The sequence below is a fragment of the Saimiri boliviensis genome, assembly GCF_048565385.1.
Source record: "Saimiri boliviensis isolate mSaiBol1 chromosome 16 unlocalized genomic scaffold, mSaiBol1.pri SUPER_16_unloc_1, whole genome shotgun sequence".
Taxonomy (NCBI): domain Eukaryota; kingdom Metazoa; phylum Chordata; class Mammalia; order Primates; family Cebidae; genus Saimiri; species Saimiri boliviensis.
In genome coordinates, this window is record NW_027412499.1 from 56631 (window position 1) to 74172 (window position 17542).

The following is a 17542-nucleotide window of genomic DNA, read 5'->3' on the forward strand; positions in this document are numbered from 1 at the left end:
TTCTTCTAAAAGCTTCCTTTGGACATTCCAGAGCGGATGGGAGTACAGGATGTAAAGAGAGATATCTGACTCTAAAACAAAAACGGAGCTATCCAGCAGAATGGTTGTCAATGTGTGCATTCAACTTACAGAGTTAAACTGATTTGTATTTCAGCAGTTCAGAAACCCTTTCTTCGTAGAATGTAGAAACAGTCATTTCCAGCTCTATCGTGGCATATCAGAGTTAACAGTAAGAATGAGTTTATACACAGAAGTCGTGCTTCTTACAAACTGATCTGCTGTGTGTTGGCTCCTTTTAGGAAATTGCAACTATGTTTAGATTCAGCAAGTTACAAACCCATTTCTTCTAAAAGCTTCCTTTGGACATTCCTGAGTGGATGGGAGTACAGGATGTAAAGAGAAATATCTGACTCTAATACAAAAACAGAGCTATCCAGCAGAATGGGTGTCAATAATATAAAAAATATAAACCAGTTCCTAACTCATCCTAATTTAAAATAATATAATTTTCAGTGCTCATTATTGTTTCTTTGTGATTTCTTAAGCCATAAAATCTGTTTTGTAAAAAGTTCTGGAATATAATTTGGCAATTAATCTGCTAGCTATTTCATCTTCCCAACAAGAGTCAGGACTAACATTTCCAATATTAGTAAATGTATTTCCAGAATACCTTCCTGCATGTAAAATACAAGAAATAATCTAGTTGAATTATCTGATTGTTTTCAAATTAATAAATTTAGGCCTCTTCGACATTGTTGTTTTACCTACTAGAGCATATTATATGCTTGATACGGATTATAACTAGATGATATCAGAAAACGTTTGGCCTTTGTCCATTATGACAAGACTATTTTCTTCATGAAATTAAGGATGAAGCATTCAAAGAAAGGTAACTTATTAACATTAGTTTTTCACATTCGAAAAATATTATAAACCAGTAGTTTTCAGAATTTAATTGTTTGCTACATTTCTTCTTAGTTTAAGAATATTCTAACACCATTGCCAGGCTTCATATTCATCTATTTCAATTAGTTCTGTAAATAATTGTTTTTGCTTTCGGGTTTTCGATTCAAAATAGATTTTTCTTGCAATATATTTAATAATTCTAACAGAAAAATAACTTCACTTGATTTTTTATTTATTTAAAAAACTAATTTTTTTATAATTAATGGTTAGATTTAATTTAATTAGATTTAAATGAGAAATGGCCACCATGAAAACTTTTTGAAAAGTACAGTCATATGATCGGGTGTGGTGGCTCACATCTGTAATCTCTTTGGGAGGCCAATCAGAGTGGGTAACCTCAGGTCAGGAGTTTGAGAACTGCCTGCCCAATATGGTGAAACCCCATCTCTATTAAAGATTCAAAAATTAGCCTGGCATGCTGGCAGGCACCTGTAGTCCCAGCTACTTGGGAGGCTGAAAGAGATTGCTTGAACCAGAGGGGCGGAGGTTGCAGTGAATTGAGATTATGCCACTGCACAGCAGCCTGGGAAACAGCAAGACGCCATCTCAAAAAAAAAAAAAAAAGTACAATCATATTTAACAATGAAAAGATACACAAAATTAAAAATATGTGACATATTAAAGTATATCTACATCTATAAGATTCAGATACACAGTGGTTAAGCACGTTGTCTCCTCCTTAAATTTTCTTTTCACAATGAGGTGACTTTAGAAATTGTATTAGTTTGGCCGGGCGTGGTGGCTCAAGTGGGTAATCCCAGCCCTTTGGGAGGCCGAGGCGGGTGGATCACGAGGTCAAGAGATCGAGATCATCCTGGTCAACATGGTGAAACCCCGTCTCTACTAAAAACACAAAAAATTAGCTGGGCATGGAGGCGTGTGCTTGTAATCCCAGCTACTCAGGAGGCTGAGGCAGGAGAATTGCCTGAACCCAGGAGGTGGAGGTCGCGGTGAGCCGAGATCGCGCCATTGCACTGCAGCCTGGGTAACAAGAGTGAAACTCTGTCCCAAAAAAAAAAAAAAAAAAAAAAAGAAAAGAAAAGAAAAGAAATTGTATTAGTTTGTTTTCAAGCTGCTGATAAAGAAATACCTGATACACCCATCAGATCTCGTGAGATGTATTCACTATCACGAGAATAGCACAGGAGAGACTGATGCCCATGGTTCGATTACCTTCTTTTGGGTTTCTTTCACAACAGGGGAGAATTCTGGGAGATACGATAATATTTGGGTGTGGACGGAACCGAATCATATCATTCAGCCCTTCCATATCTCATGGCCTCACATCTGAAAACCGATCATGCCTTCCCCAAAATTCCCCAAAGTCTTAACTCATTTCAGCATCAAACCAAAAGTCCACAGTTCAAAGTCTCATCTGAAACAAGTCAAGTCTCTTCTGCCTGTGAGCCTGTAACATCAAAAGCAAGCTAATGTCTTTCTAGATACAATGGGGGTACAGGTACTGGGTAAGTAGGGCCATTCCAAATTGGAAAATTTGGCCTAAACAAAAGTTACAGGGCCCATTCAAGTCCAAAACCCAGTGAGACGATCAAATTTGAAAGCTCCACAACAAACTAGTTTGACTCCAGGTGTCACACCTAGGTCACTATGATTCAAAAGGTGGGTTTCCATGGTCTTGGGAAGCTCTGACCCTGTGGCTTTTCAGAGTACAGCCTTTCTCCTGGTTGCTTTCCTGGGTTGGTGTTGAGTGTCTGTAGATTTTCCAGGTGCTTGTTGGTGAATCTAGCATTCCGGGGTCCAGAGGATGGTGGCTGTCTTCTCACGGCTCCATGAGGCAGCGCCACAGTAGGGACTCTGTGTGAGGGCTTCAACCCCACAAACCAAAACACCGCCACAAAGCCCAAAACCATATATATCATAAAGAGGTGGGAGGGAGTATGCTATGATACAGCAGTGCTCCTCAAGACAAAGATGCTTTCAGTGACTCCGGACGCAGGTAAGTATTTAAGAGTGGTGTTGGACCCACGAATGTGTTGGACCCACCACTTGTGATGACCAGGGTAAAAGTCATGGAGCTTCTGCCCCAGGTTATAAGTTCCAAACATAAAGCATTAAAAAAATGATAAAATTACCTGAGGCCCCCAAACATATAAAAAAATGCTCATCCTCACTGGTCATTAGAGAAATGCAAATCAAAACGACATTAGGATACCATCTCACGCCAGTTAGAATGGCGGTCATTAAAAAATCTGGAGACGACAGATGCTGGAGAGGGTGTGGAGAAATAGGAACAATTTTACACTGTCGGTGGGAGCGTAAATTAGTTCAACCATTGTGGAAGACAGTGTGGCGATTCCTCAAGGACCTAGAAATAGAAATTTCATTTGACCCAGCCATCCCATTAGTGGGTATCTATCCAAAGGAGTATAAATCGTTCTACTATAAGGACACACGCACACGAATGTTCACTGCAGCACTGTTGACGACAGCAAAGACTCGGAACCAACCCAAATGCCCATCGATGATGGACTGGACAGGGAAAATGTGGCACATATACCCCATGGAATATTATGCAGCCATCAAAAATGATGAGTTCGTGTCCTTTGTAGGGACACGGATGAACCTGGAAACCATCCTTCTCAGCAAACTGACATAAGAGCATGAAATCAAACACCGCATGTTCTCACTCATAGGTGGGCGTTGAACAATGAGAACACACGGACACGGGGAGGGGAGCACCACACGCTGGAGTCTGTTGGGGGAAATAGGAGAGGGACAGCAGGGGGCGGGGAGGTGGGGAGAGACAGCAGGGGGAGAAATGCCAGATATAGGTGACGGGGAGGAAGGCAGCACAGCACACCGCCACGTGTGTACCTACGCGACAATCTTGCACGTTCTTCACATGTACCCCCAAACCTCAAATGCAACAAAAAAAGAAAAAAGAAAACAATGATAAAATGGCAGCATGCGATGAATGTGGAATTCTGATATTAACTACTCCAGAACAGTGTTTGAAATAATTTTTGTGCTGCTTGTGGTGTTCCACTTGCCAGGAACATGCACAGGAATAATGATATTTACAAGCATATTCCGAATTCAGCACAGAATTAGGATATTAAGACTCAAGCCTATGTGGAAGCATGTAGTTTAAGCTCTGCCCACCTGATGTTTTGGGGGCTGACGGTGATGGCATGGGAGATACTCACATGGGAGATGGTGCCAATGCTCACGCTCCGGCCCACTCTGTTGTGAACATAAAAAACAACTTTCTATCTAATATTACTGAAAAAATGGATCAACGCCAAAGCAGTCCTTCTCAGAAGAAGTTTCTTAGAGAGTTCCAGGTACTCCTGGTCAGGTGCTTGAGAATCAAATTCATGCGTCGTAACGTTCGTCTCATAAATAAAGAAAACTGTGATGTCAAGAAGAACACTTGAGCTATTTAACTATCATCTGGGATAAGAAGATCATTTTTACTGCTATAATACTGGAGGTAATGTGTTATTTTCAAGTAATTGATCCTTGAATTCCAAGTGAGGAGATTGTTCATGAACACATCAGGTCTGTTTCATGGGGGAAACCAAAATACCCTATTGTGTACTTGCTATTCTTTCTAGCCCAGATATATTTTGTTAAACTTCATTATTCTTTCGACAAGAGCTTTGCTCTAAAAAGAAAAACATATGTTGTCACTGTAGTACTATGCTAGAGTATTATGACAGTGTTTCACATATATTTTTATGAGAAATTCATCATGTGCTTTATTGTTCCTTTTTCACAGGGGAGGAGATTTCAAACATAAAAAGATCGAATGACATTTTGGATCTAATTTGGCCGTGTCCCCACTCAAATCTAAACTTGAATTGAATCTCCCAGACTTCCCATGTGTTGTGGGAGGGACCCAGAGGGAGGTGGTTTAATCACGGGGGCCAGTCTCTCCTAGTCACATGACAGTAAATAAGTCTCATTAGATATTAGATATCAACAGTTTCTGCTTCTGTCTTCTCCCCTTTTTCCTCTTGCCACCGTTATGGAAGAAGTGCCTTTCACCTCCCGCCACAATGCTGCAGCCTCTTTTAGCCATGTGGAACTGTAAGTCAAGCGAAACTTCTTTTTGGTTCCAGTTTCAGGTATTTATTTATCAGCACCATGACAATGAACGAATACCGTCAATCTGTACTCGTAGAGTGGGGCATTCTGGAAAGATACCCAAAAATACGAAAGCAATTTTCGAACTGGGTCACAGGCAGAGGCTGGAGAAACTTGGAGGGCTCAGAAGAACACACAAAACTGTGGGAAAGTTTGGAACCTCCTCGCGGCTTGTTGAGTGGCTTTGACAAAAATGCTGACGGTGATACGAACAATAAGGTTCAGGCGGAGGCGGTCTCAGACAGAGAAGAGACACTTGTCGGGAACTGGCACAGAGTTGACTCTTGCTACGTTTCAGCAGAGAAACCGGTGGCATTTTGCTCCTGCGCTAGAGATTTGCGAAACTTTGAAATTGAGAGAGGTGATTTACGGTGTCTGGTGGAAATAATTTCTGAGCAACAAAGCGTTTAAACCACGACTAGGGTGCTGTTAGAAGCATTCTGTCTTAAAAGGGAAACAAAGTATAAAAGTTCAGAAAATCGGCAGCCTGAGAATGCAGTAGAAAGGAGAATTCCAGACAGGTGTGGTCGCTCACACCTGTCATCCCAGCACTATGGGAGGCCAAGGCGGGCAGATCACCTGAAGTCGGGAGTTCAGGATCAGCCTGGGAAGCATGGAGAAACTCTGTCTGTAGAGAAAATACAAAATTAGCCGGGTGGGGTGACGGACTCCTGCAATCCCAGCTACTTGGGAGGCTGGAGCAGAAGAACTGCTCGAACCTGGGAGGAAAATGTTGTGAGCCAAGACTGCGCCATTGCACTCGAGCCTGATAACAAGAGCGAGACTCCTCAAAACACAAAAACAAAAATGAAAAGAAAAGCCCATTTTTTTGTGGGGAAATTCAAGCCAGCTGCAGAAATTTTTATAAGTAGCGAGGACTCAAATGCTAATCCCCAAGATGATGGGATGAACAACTCTAGCCCATTTCATGACATCCCCTCCCTTCACAGGTCTGGAGGCGCAGGAGGAAAATGTGCTTTTGTTGGCCAGGCCCAAGCACCCCATGCTGTGTGCAGCCTAGGGATTTGGTGCCCTGTGTCCCAATTGCTCCACCCATGGCTGACAGAGGCCAAGGTAGACCTCAGGTTGTAACTTCGGAGAGTGGAAAGACCAAGCCTTGGCGGCTACCACTGGGTGTTGAGACTGAAGCTGCGAGTGCACAGAAATAAAGACTCGGGGTTTGGGACCCTCTGCCTCGATTTCAGAAGATGTACGGATATGCCCCGGAGCTCAGACAAAATTGGTCGCAGGGCAGGCCCTCTGCCAGGGCAGTGCAGAAGGAAATGTGGGGTCGAAGCCCTCACACAGAGTCCCGACTGCGGCGCTGCCTCATGGAGCCGTGAGAAGACAGCCACCATCCTCTGGACCCCGGAATGCTAGATTCACCAACAAGCACCTGGAAAATCTACAGACACTCAACACCAACCCAGGAAAGCAGCCAGGAGAAAGGCTGTACTCTGAAAAGCCACAGGGTCAGAGCTTCCCAAGACCATGGAAACCCACCTTTTGAATCATAGTGACCTACGTGTGACACCCGGAGTCAAACTAGTTTGTTGCGGAGCTTTCAAATTTGATCGTCTCACTGGGTTTTGGACTTGAATGGGCCCTGTAACTTTTGTTTAGGCCAAATTTTCCAATTTGGAATGGCCCTACTTACCCAGTACCTGTACCCCCATTGTATCTAGAAAGACATTAGCTTGCTTTTGATGTTACAGGCTCGCAGGCAGAAGAAACTTGACTTGTTTCAGATGAGACTTTGAACTGTGGACTTTTGGTTTGATGCTGAAATGAGTTAAGACTCTGGGGAATTTTGGGGAAGGCATGATCGGTTTTCAGACGTGAGGCCATGAGATATGGAGGGGCCAAGGGCCGAATGATATGGTTAGGTTCCGTCCACACCCAAATATTAACTTGAATCGTATCTCCCAGAATTCTCACCTGTTGTGAAAGAAACCCAAAAGAAGGTAATTGAACCATGGGCATCAGTCTCCCCTGTGCTATTCTCGTGATAGTGAATAAATCTCACGAGATCTGATGGGTGTATCAGGTATTTCTTTATCAGCAGCGTGAAAACAAAGTAATACAATTTCTAAAGTCACCTCATTGTGAAAAGAAAATTTAAGGAGGAGACAACGTGCTTAACCACTGTGTATCTGAATCTTATAGATGTAGATATACTTTAATATGTCACATATTTTTAATTTTGTGTATCTTTTCATTGTTAAATATGATTGTACTTTTTTTTTTTTTTTTTTTTGAGATGGAGTCTTGCTGTTTCCCAGGCTGGTGTGCAGTGGCATAATCTCAATTCACTGCAACCTCCGCCCCTCTGGTTCAAGCAATCTCTTTCAGCTTCCCAAGTAGCTGGGACTACAGGTGCCTGCCGCCATTCCAGGCTAATTTTTGAATCTTTAATAGAGATGGGGTTTCACCATATTGGGCAGGCAGTTCTCAAACTCCTGACCTCAGGTTACCCACTCTGATTGGCCTCCCAAAGAGATTACAGATGTGAGCCACCACACCCGACCATATGACTGTACTTTTCAAAAAGTTTTCATTGTGGCCATTTCTCATTTCAATCTAATTAAATTAAATCTAACCATTAATTATAAGAAAAATTAGTTTTTTAAATAAATAAAAACATCAAATGAAGTTATTTTTCTGTTAGAATTATTAAATATATTGCAACAAAAATCAGTTTTGAATAGAAAACCCGAAAGCAAAAACAATTATTTACAGAACTAATTGAAATAGATGAATATGAAGCCTGGCAATGGTGTTAGAATATTCTTAAACTCAGAAGAAATGTAGCAGACAATTAAATTCTGAAAACTACAGGTTTATAATATTTTTCTAATGTGAAAAACTAAAGTTAATAAGTTACCTTTCCTTGAATGCTTCATCCTTAATTTCATGAAGAAAATAGTCTTGTCATAATGGACAAAGGCCAAACGTTTTCTGTTATCATCTAGTTATAATCCGTATCAAGTATATAATATGCTCTAGTAGGTAAAACAACAATGTCGAAGAGGCCTAAATTTATTAATTTGAAAACAATCAGATAATTCAACTAGATTATTTCTTGTATTTTACATGCAGGAAGGTATTCTGGAAATACATCTACTAATATTGGAAATGTTAGTCCTGACTCTTGTTGGGAAGATAAAATAGCTAGCAGATTAATTGCGAAATCATATTCCAGAACTTTTTAGAAAACAGATTTTATGGCTTAATACATCACAAAGAAACAATAACGAGCACGGAAAATTATATTATTTTAAATTAGGATGAGTTAGGAACTGGCTTATATTTTTGATATTATTGACAACCATTCTGCTGGATAGCTGCTTTTTTGTATTAGAGTCAGATATTTCTCTTTACATCCTGTACTCCCATCCACTCAGGAATGTCCAAAGGAAGCTTTTAGAAGAAATGCGTTTGTAACTCGCTGAATCTAAACATAGTTGCAATTTCCTAAAAGGAACCAACACACAGCAGATCAGTTTGTAAGAAGCGCGTCTTCTGTGTTTTAAACGCATTCTTCTTTTTTTTTTTTTTTTCTTTTTTTTGAGACGGAGTTTCGCTCTTGTTACCCAGGCTGCAGTGCAATGGCGTGATCTCGGCTCACCGCAAGCTCCGCCTCCTGGGCTCAGGCGATTCTCCTGCCTCAGCCTCCGGAGTAGCTGGGATTATAGGCACGCACTTAAACGCATTCTTACTGTTAACTCTGATATGCCACGATAGGGCTGGAAATGACTGTTTCTACATTCTCCAAAGAAAGGGTTTCTGAACTGCTGAAATACAAATCAGTTTAACTCTGTAAGTTGAATGCACACATTGACAACCATTCTGCTGGATATCTCCGTTTTTGTTTTAGAGCCAGATATTTCTCTTTACATCCCGTACTCCCATCCACTCTGGAATGTCCAAAGGAAGCTTTTAGAAGAAATGTGTTTTTAACTCGCTGAATCTAAACATAGTTGCGACTTCACAAAAGGAACCAACACACAGCAGATCAGCTTGTAAGAAGCGGGTCTTCTGTGTTTCAAACGCATTCTTACTGTTAACTGTTATATGCCACTATAGGGCTGGAAATGACTGTTTCTACATTCTCCAAAGAGAGGGTTTCTGAACTGCTGAAATACAAATCAGTTTAGCTCTGTAAGTTAAATGCACACATTGATAATCATTTTGCTGGATAGCTCCGTTTTTGTTTTAGAGCCAGATATTTCTCTCTCTTTTTTTTTTTGAGACGGAGTTTCGCTCTTGTTACCCAGGCTGGAGTGCAATGGCGCGATCTCGGCTCACTGCAACCTCCACCTCCTGGGTTCAGGCAATTCTCCTGCCTCATCGTCCTGAGTAGCTGGGATTACAGGCACACGCCACCATGCCCAGCTAATTTTTTGTATTTTTACTATAGACGGGGTTTCACCATGTTGACTGGGATGATCTCGATCTCTTGACCTCGTGATGCACCCGCCTCGGCCTCCCAAAGTGCTCGGATTACGGGCTTGAGCCACCGTGCCCGGCCGTGATTATTTATTATTATCATTTGAGATGGAGTCTCACTTTGTCACCAGGCTGAAGTGCAATGGCATGATGTCTGCTCACTGCAACTTCTGCCTCCTGGGTTCAAGTGATTCTCCTGCCTCAGCCTTCAAAGTAGCTGGGATCACAGGCATATGCCACCATGCTTGGCTAATTTTTGTGTTTTTGGTAGAGAAGGGGTTTAACCATGTTGCCCAGGATGGTCTCGAACTCCTCACCTCAAGTGATCTGCCTGCCTAGACCTCCCAAAGCGCTGGGAATACAGACATGAGTCACAGCACCCGGTCAATTTTTTTTTTTTTTTTTTTTTTTTTTTTCTGGGACCGAGTTTCGCTCTTGTTACCCAGGTTGGAGTGCAATAGCGTGATCTCGGCTCACCCCAATCTCCTCTTCCTGGGTTCAGGCAGTTCTCCTGCCTCAGCCTCCCAAGTAGCTGGGACTACAGGCGTGCACCACCATGCCCAGCTGATTTTATTTATTTATTTATTTATTTATTTATTTATTTATTTATTTATTTTAGTAGAGACGGGGTTTCACCATGTTGACCAGGATGGTCTCGATCTCTTGACCTCGTGATCCACCCGCCTCGGCCTCCCAAAATGCTGGGATAACAGGCTTGAGCCACCGCGCCCGGCTCATTATTACTTTTTTGAGATGGAGTCTTGCTCTGTTACCATGTTGGAATGCAGTGGCAGGATCTTGGCTCACTACAACCTCTCCCTCCCAGGTTTAAGCCATTTTCCTGCCTCAGCCTCCAGAGTGGCTGGAATTACAGGTGCTCGCCACCATCCTCAGCCAAGTTTTTGTATTTTTAGTAGAGATGGGGTTTCAGCATGTTGGTCAGGCTGGTCTTGAACTCCTGACCTCAACTGATCCACCTGACTCGGCCTCCCAAAGTGCTAGGATTACAGGCGTGAGCTACTGTGCCCTGTCAAGGATTAAGTTTTATTTTTTTGAGATAGAGTTTCACTCTCGTCGCCCAGGTTGGAGTGCAGTGGTGTGATCTCGACTCACTGCAACCTCCACCTCCCAGGTTCAAGTGACTCTCCTGCCTCAGCCTCCTGAGTAGCTGGGATTACAAGCAGGCGCCATCATGCCCAGTCGATTTTTTGTGTTTTTAGTAGAAATGGATGTTTCACCATGTTGGCCAGCGTGGTCTCCAACACCTGACCTCTGGTGATCTGCCCACCTTGGACTCCCAAAGAGCTAAGATTACGGGCATGAGCCACTGCGCCCGGCCTAATGCTTAATCATAACCATGTCTGTCCAGAGTTCTTGTTAACACTGTGAGGACAGCTTCACCCCCCCCCCCCCAGGCTCCACACGCAGGAAGAGCGGCGTTTCCAGAATGAGCTGGAATTGACAAGGTTTGCCTCCTGCCCCAAAAGAAAGAAGCTGATACTTGTTTTCTGTAGTGCAGTAATGGATGACCACAAACCAGGTGGCTTCAGACAACAGAAATGTATTTTTGCACAGTGCAGGAGGCCAGAGTCGGGGTGTGGGCAGGGCCACCGCGCTCCCTCTGAAGGCTCCAGGGAGGATCCCGCCTGCCTCCTCCAGCTTCTGGTGGCGGCCGGCAGACTTTGGTGTGACCTGGCTTCACTCCAGCCTCTGCTTCCATCACTGCCTGGCTTTCTTCCCTGTCTCTGTCTCTGTATCTGCGTCCAAATTTTCCTCTCCTTAGGAGAATGTGAATCATTAGCTTTAGGGGCTGCCTCGAGAATTGCTTGAACCTGGGGAGTGGAGATTGCCGTGAGCCAAGATGGCGTCACTGCACTCCAGCCTGGGTGAGGGAGCTAGACCGCAGTGGCCGAGGCGGGTGGATCACGAGGTCGAGAGATCGAGACCATCCTGGTCAACATGGTGAAACCCCGTCTCTACTAAAAAAAAAAATACAAAAAATCAGCTGGGCATGGTGGCACGTGCCTGTAATCCCAGCTACTCAGGAGGCTGAGGCAGGAGAATTGCCTGAACCCAGGAGGCAGACGTTGCGGTGAGCCGAGATCGCGCCATTGCACTCCGGCCTGGGTAACAAGAGCGAAACTCCGTCAAAAAAAAAAAAAACAAACAAAAAAAAAAAACGGCAGGGCATTGTGGCTTCTGCATGTAATCCCAGCACTTTGGGAGGCTGAGGTGGACGGATCTCCTGAGGTTGGGAGTTCGAGACCAGCCTGACCGACATGGAGAAACACTATCTCTACTAAAAATACAAAAAAATTTAGCCAGGTGTGGTGGTGAGTCGCTGTAATCACAGCCACTCAGGAGGCTGGTCCCTAGAATTACTTGACCCTGGGAGGCAGAGGTTGCAGTGAACCAAGATTGTGCGGTTGCACTGCAGCCTAGACAACAAGAGGGAAACTCCATCTCAAAAAAAAAAAAAAAAATTAAGAGCTGCCTTAATCCAATGTGACCTGCCTTAGTCCAATGTAAGCTCATCTTAACTAATCTTTTTTTTTTTTTTTTTTGAGACAGGGTCTAGCTCTGTCACTCAGGCTGTAGTACAGTGCCACCATCTTGGCTCACTGCTACCTCTGTCTCCAAGGCTCAGGCGATCCTCTTACCTCAGCCTCTCAAGCAGCTGGGACTACAGGTGTGAACCGCCACAGCTGGCTAAGTTTTGTTTGTTTGTAGAGAGGACTTTCTCTAGGTTGCCCAGAGGAGTCTCAAACTCCTGGCCTCAAGTGATCCACCTACCTTGGCCTCCCAAAGTGCTGGAATTACAGGTGTGAGTCCCTGTACTGAGCCCTAACTCATTCTATGTGTGGTGACCCTATTTCGAAATCACGTCACATCCCCAGGTACGGCGGAGGGAGGCGGCTTTTGGACTTCAACAGATACTTTGAGGGGAGGAAGTTCTACCCCACAACGAGGCTCAAAGAAGAAACTGTCAACCTAAATAATAAACGGGGAGAAGCTCTCTAAAACGGAAGAAGATGTATTTGGACGTAGGCTTTGCGGTGGGAAAGGAGTGCTGTAGTAAATGAAGTGTGCATATTGAGGGAGGGAATGGAAGACAGAGATTCTGAAAGAAGAACCGAGGAGGAGGCCATCATTGTTTTGAGATGATTATCCTTGGCTACAAAGATCAATAGCAATGGTAGGCTTGGCATGGTGTGGCTCACTCCTGAAATCTCAGCACTTTGAGAGGCTGAGGTGGTTGGATCCCCTGCACCCAGGAGCTCAAGACCAGACTGACCAACATAGTGAAACCCTGTCTTTACTAACGTCACAAAAAGTAGCCGAAGCAGGAGAATCACTTAATCAGGAGGTGGAGGTTGCAGTGAGCCAAGATCTCACCACTCCAGCCTAAGCAACAGAGCAAGACTCCATCTCACACACACACACACACAAAAGTGGGTTTTGAATCTCCTCCTGGACATGGCTTTTCCTTCCAAAGAAATCTAGGCCAGGTGCGGTGGCTCTAACCTGTAATCTCAGCAGTTTGGGAGGCTGAGGAGGGTGGATCATGAGGTCAAGAGGTCGAGATCATCCTGGCCGACATGGAGAAACCGCTTCTCTACCAAAAATACAAACATTTACTGGGTGTGGTGGTGTGTGCCTGTAGTCCCAGCTACTCAGGAGGCTGAGGCAGGAGGATCACTTGAACCCAGGGGGTGGAGGTTGCAGTGAGCCAAGATCAAGCATGCCACTGGACTCCAGCCTGGCAACAGAGTAAGATTCCATCTCAATGAAAAAAAAAGAAAAATAAATGTAGAGATACTAGTTAGTTATTGCTGTATCACAAATTGCCCCTACACTTGGTGGGCCATTTACGTGAATCGTTGAAACAATTAACATTTATTATCTGACGGTTTTTGGTGGTTCAGGATCTGGGGGCAGCTTTGTTTGTTCAACATAGGGTCACTCATGAATGATAATTCATGTTCGGGCCTCTATTTTTGTGTGTGTGTGTGTGTGTGTGTTTTTTTTTTTTTTTTTTTTTTTTTTTAAAAAACAGGCTCTCAGACTCACAGGTTGAATACAGTGGAGTGATCACAACTCACGGCAGCCTCAACCTCCCGGGCCCTAGTGATTCTCTGGCCTCAGCCTCCTGAGTAACTGGCACCAGAGTCCCCTGCCACCGTGCCCAGCTAATTTTTGGTTACTTGGTTGTTTTTGTAGAGACGAGGTCTCCCTATATTGCACAAGCTGATCTTAAACTTCCAGGCATTTGAGTCTCTCTTTAGACCCCCTACAATGAAACAGCTGGCATCCAGAACTCAATTAGCAAATCTCTTCTCCGCTGGGTGCGGTGGCTCATGTCTGTAACCCCAGCCCTTTGGGAGGCTGAGGTGAGCGTATCACGACGTCAGGAGTTCAAGACCAGCCTGGTCAAGATGGTGAAACCCCATCTCTACTTCAAATACAAAAACAATAGCAGGATGGGTGGCAGGTGCCTGAATCGCAGCTACTTGGGAGGCTGAGGCAGAAAATCACTTGATCCCAGGAGGCACAGGTTGCAGTGGGCTGAGATGGCGTCACTGCACTCCAGCCTGGGCAACAGAGCGAGACTCCATCTCAAAATAAATAAATAAATAAATAAATAAATAAATAATAAGAGAAACATACACAGGGGGTTGGTGAATGGTGCCGACCGGGGCCATCGCAGTCGGAGGCTATTTTTTGGGGGGGGGGGGTGAGTAGCTTCCATGGAGTTACTTTGCGCCCACTCCTAGTGGCACCCGCTCAGGTCTGGCGGGTTGACTGTCCCCGGCGGGGATGCCACGGGCCCCGCCGCCTCCCTGGCCGCGACCCCGGATGGATGAGCGCCCCCCGCCCTCCCTCGCCGGCCCCGGGAGCTCCGGGCTTCGGGAGCCTCCTTCCCGCGCCGGTCCCTGCAGCGGCGCCCCTCAGAGGGGACCGCGAAGCAAGACGGAAGAGAAGAGGCGAAAAGACCCCATCGGCAGTGACAACTCTGCCACCACTGACCGTCACGCGACATCTACAGCCGCATCGAGATGCTCCAGCCTGCCCAGCAGCACCAAGTCGGGTTGGCCCCGACAGCACGAAAAGAAGCCCTCGGAGGTTTTCCGGTCAGATGTCATCACAGCCATGAGGATCCCGGACTCACACCAGCTCAGCCCGGATGACTCCTGCATCCTGGCAGACCCATGGCGACAGGAATGGGAGAAAGGGGTGCAGGTGCCTGCCGGGGCAGAGGCCATCCCAGAGCCCCTGGTGAGGACCCTCCCACCTCTGGAAGGCCCCCGTGCCCGGGCATCCCCAAGCAGCCCCACGCTCGGGGAGGGCTCCCGGCCGGATTGGCCAGGAGGCAGCCGCTAGGACCCGGACGAGATGGACGCCTACTGGCTGCAGCTCATCGACTCAGAACTGCAGGAGATGGAGAGGCCAGAGCTGGATGAGCTGACGCTGGAACGTGTGCAGGAGGAGCTGGAGACCCTGTGCCACCAGAATAGGGCCAGGGCCATCGAGACGCAGGAGGGGCTGGGCATCGAGTGTCATGAGGATGTCGTCTGCGACGTGTGCCGCTCTCCTGAGGGCGAGGATGGCCACGAGATGGGCTTCCGTGACAAGTGCAACGTCTGTGTGCATCAGGTGGGCAGATGCCCCAGTCACCCTCACCCGTGCCATGTTCACGCACGCTGCCTGGCAGACCCCCGCTTGGCTCTCCAGGGGAACCATGGGCAGAGGCCCTTGAGAAGGAAGGAGCAGGAAGGGAATGGGGAGCGTGCTTCCCGGGGCCATATGCACCCAGGGCCCCTGGGCTTAGGTCTGCCAGCCAGACTCAAGCCAGTGCCAATCGGCTGATCTTTCCGTCCTCTCCCATCGGCCTCCCTCAGAGCCTCCCCACCTTGCACCCTTTCCCTGCCCCTCCTCCTCTGCTCCTCATGTCCTGAATTTACCAAAAGGCAACCCACTGATGTCGCGAGAGCAAAGTTGCCTGGTTTCAAATCGTGGCTGTGTCCTTGACAAGCTGTGTAACTGTAGACAAGTTTCATAACCTCTCTAGGCCTGTGTTTTCTCAATTATGCATAAATAAGACCGGTTGCATGGATTAAAAAAATAAAATAAAATAAAATAAAATAAAAACTTCCCAGTGACGCTTCTCTTCTTTATTTATTTATTATTTTGAGTTTTATTTTTTTATTTTATTTTTTTTTGCAGGAGCACGTGCACTTTATTGAACCACTGTAGAAAAGTGTGTGAGGGTCAAGGGTTGATACGGGATGGGCTGGGGACAGGACGAGCGATGGAATCTGGATACCAGGGAGACAAACAGGTCATGAGCAGAGCCCCTGGCCCGGGTGATTCCTCTGGATCTACTGATAGGCTTGCAGAATCAGGATTGGAATGATGATCATCAGAATGGTCACGATGATGCCCAAAATCAGGGCATCATCAGTTTAACTCTGTAAGTTGAATGCACACATTGACAACCATTCTGCTGGATAGCTCCGTTTTTGTTTTAGAGCCAGATACTTCTCTTTACATCCCGTACTCCCATCCACTCTGGAATGTCCTAAAGCACCTTTTAGAAGAAATGTGTTTTTAACGCTCTGAATCGAAACATAGTTGCAACTTCCTAAAAGGAACCAACACACAGCAGATCAGTTTGTAAGAAGCTGATCTTCTGTGTTTTCAACGCATTCTTACTGCTGTTATATGCTACCATAGGGCTGGAAATGACTGTTTCTACATTCTCTAAAGAAAGGGTTTCTGAACTGCTGCAAACACACATCAGTTTAACTCTGTAAGTTCATTGCACACATTAACAACCATTCTGCTAGATGGCTCCGTTTCTGTTTTAGAACCAGATATTTTTCACAACAGCCTGTACTCCCATCCACTCTGGAAGGTCCAAAGCAGCCTTTAGAAGAAACGTGTTTCTGGCCGGGTGCGGTGGCTCAAGCCTGTAATCCCAGCACTTTGGGAGGCCGAGGCGTGTGGATGACGAGGTCGAGAGATCGAGACCATCCTGGTCAACATGATGAAACCCCGTCTCTACTAAAAATACAAAAAATTAGCTGGGCATGTTGGTGCGTGCCTGTAATCCCAGCTACTCAGGAGGCTGAGGCAGGAGAATCGCCTGAACCCAGGAGGCGGATGTTGCGGTGAGCCGAGATTGTGCCATTGCAGTCCAGCCTGGGAAAAAGAGCGAAGTTCTGTCTCCAAAAAAAAAAAAAAAAAAAAAAAAAAAAAAAGAAGAAGAAACGTGTTTCTAACTTGCCGAATCTAAATATAGATGCAACTTCCTAAAAGGAACCAACACACAGGAGATGAGTTTGTAAGAAGCGGGTCTTCTGTGTTTTTTTTTTTTTTTTTTTTTTTTTTTTTTGAGGCGGAGTTTCCCTCTTGTTACCCAGGCTGGAGTGCAATGGCGCGATCTCGGCTCACCGCAACCTCCGCCTCCTGGGTTCAGGCAATTCTCCTGCCTCAGCCTCCTGAGTAGCTGGGATTACAGGCACACGCCACCATGCCCAGCTAATTTTTTTTGTATTTTTTTAGTAGAGACGGGGTTTCACCTTGTTGACTAGGATGGTCTCGATCTCTTGACCTCGTGATCCACCCGCCTCGGCCTCCCAAAGTGCTGGGATTACAGGATTGAGCCACCACGCCCGGCCTCTTCTGTGTTTTAAAGGCATTCTTACTGCTAACTCTTATATACCACTATGGGGCTATAATTCACTGTTGCTACATTCTCCAAAGAAAGGGTTTCTGAACTGGTGAAATACAAATCAGTTTCACTCTGTAAGTTGAATGCACACATTGACAACCATTCTGCTGGTTAGCTCCGTTTTTCTTTTAGAGCCAGATATTTCTCTTTACATCCTGTACTCCCATCCACTCCGGAATGTCCAAACCTAGCTTTTAGAAGAAATGTGTTTCTAACTGGCTCAATCGAAACATAGTTGCAACTTCCTTAAAGGAACCAACACACAGCAGATCAGTTTGTAAG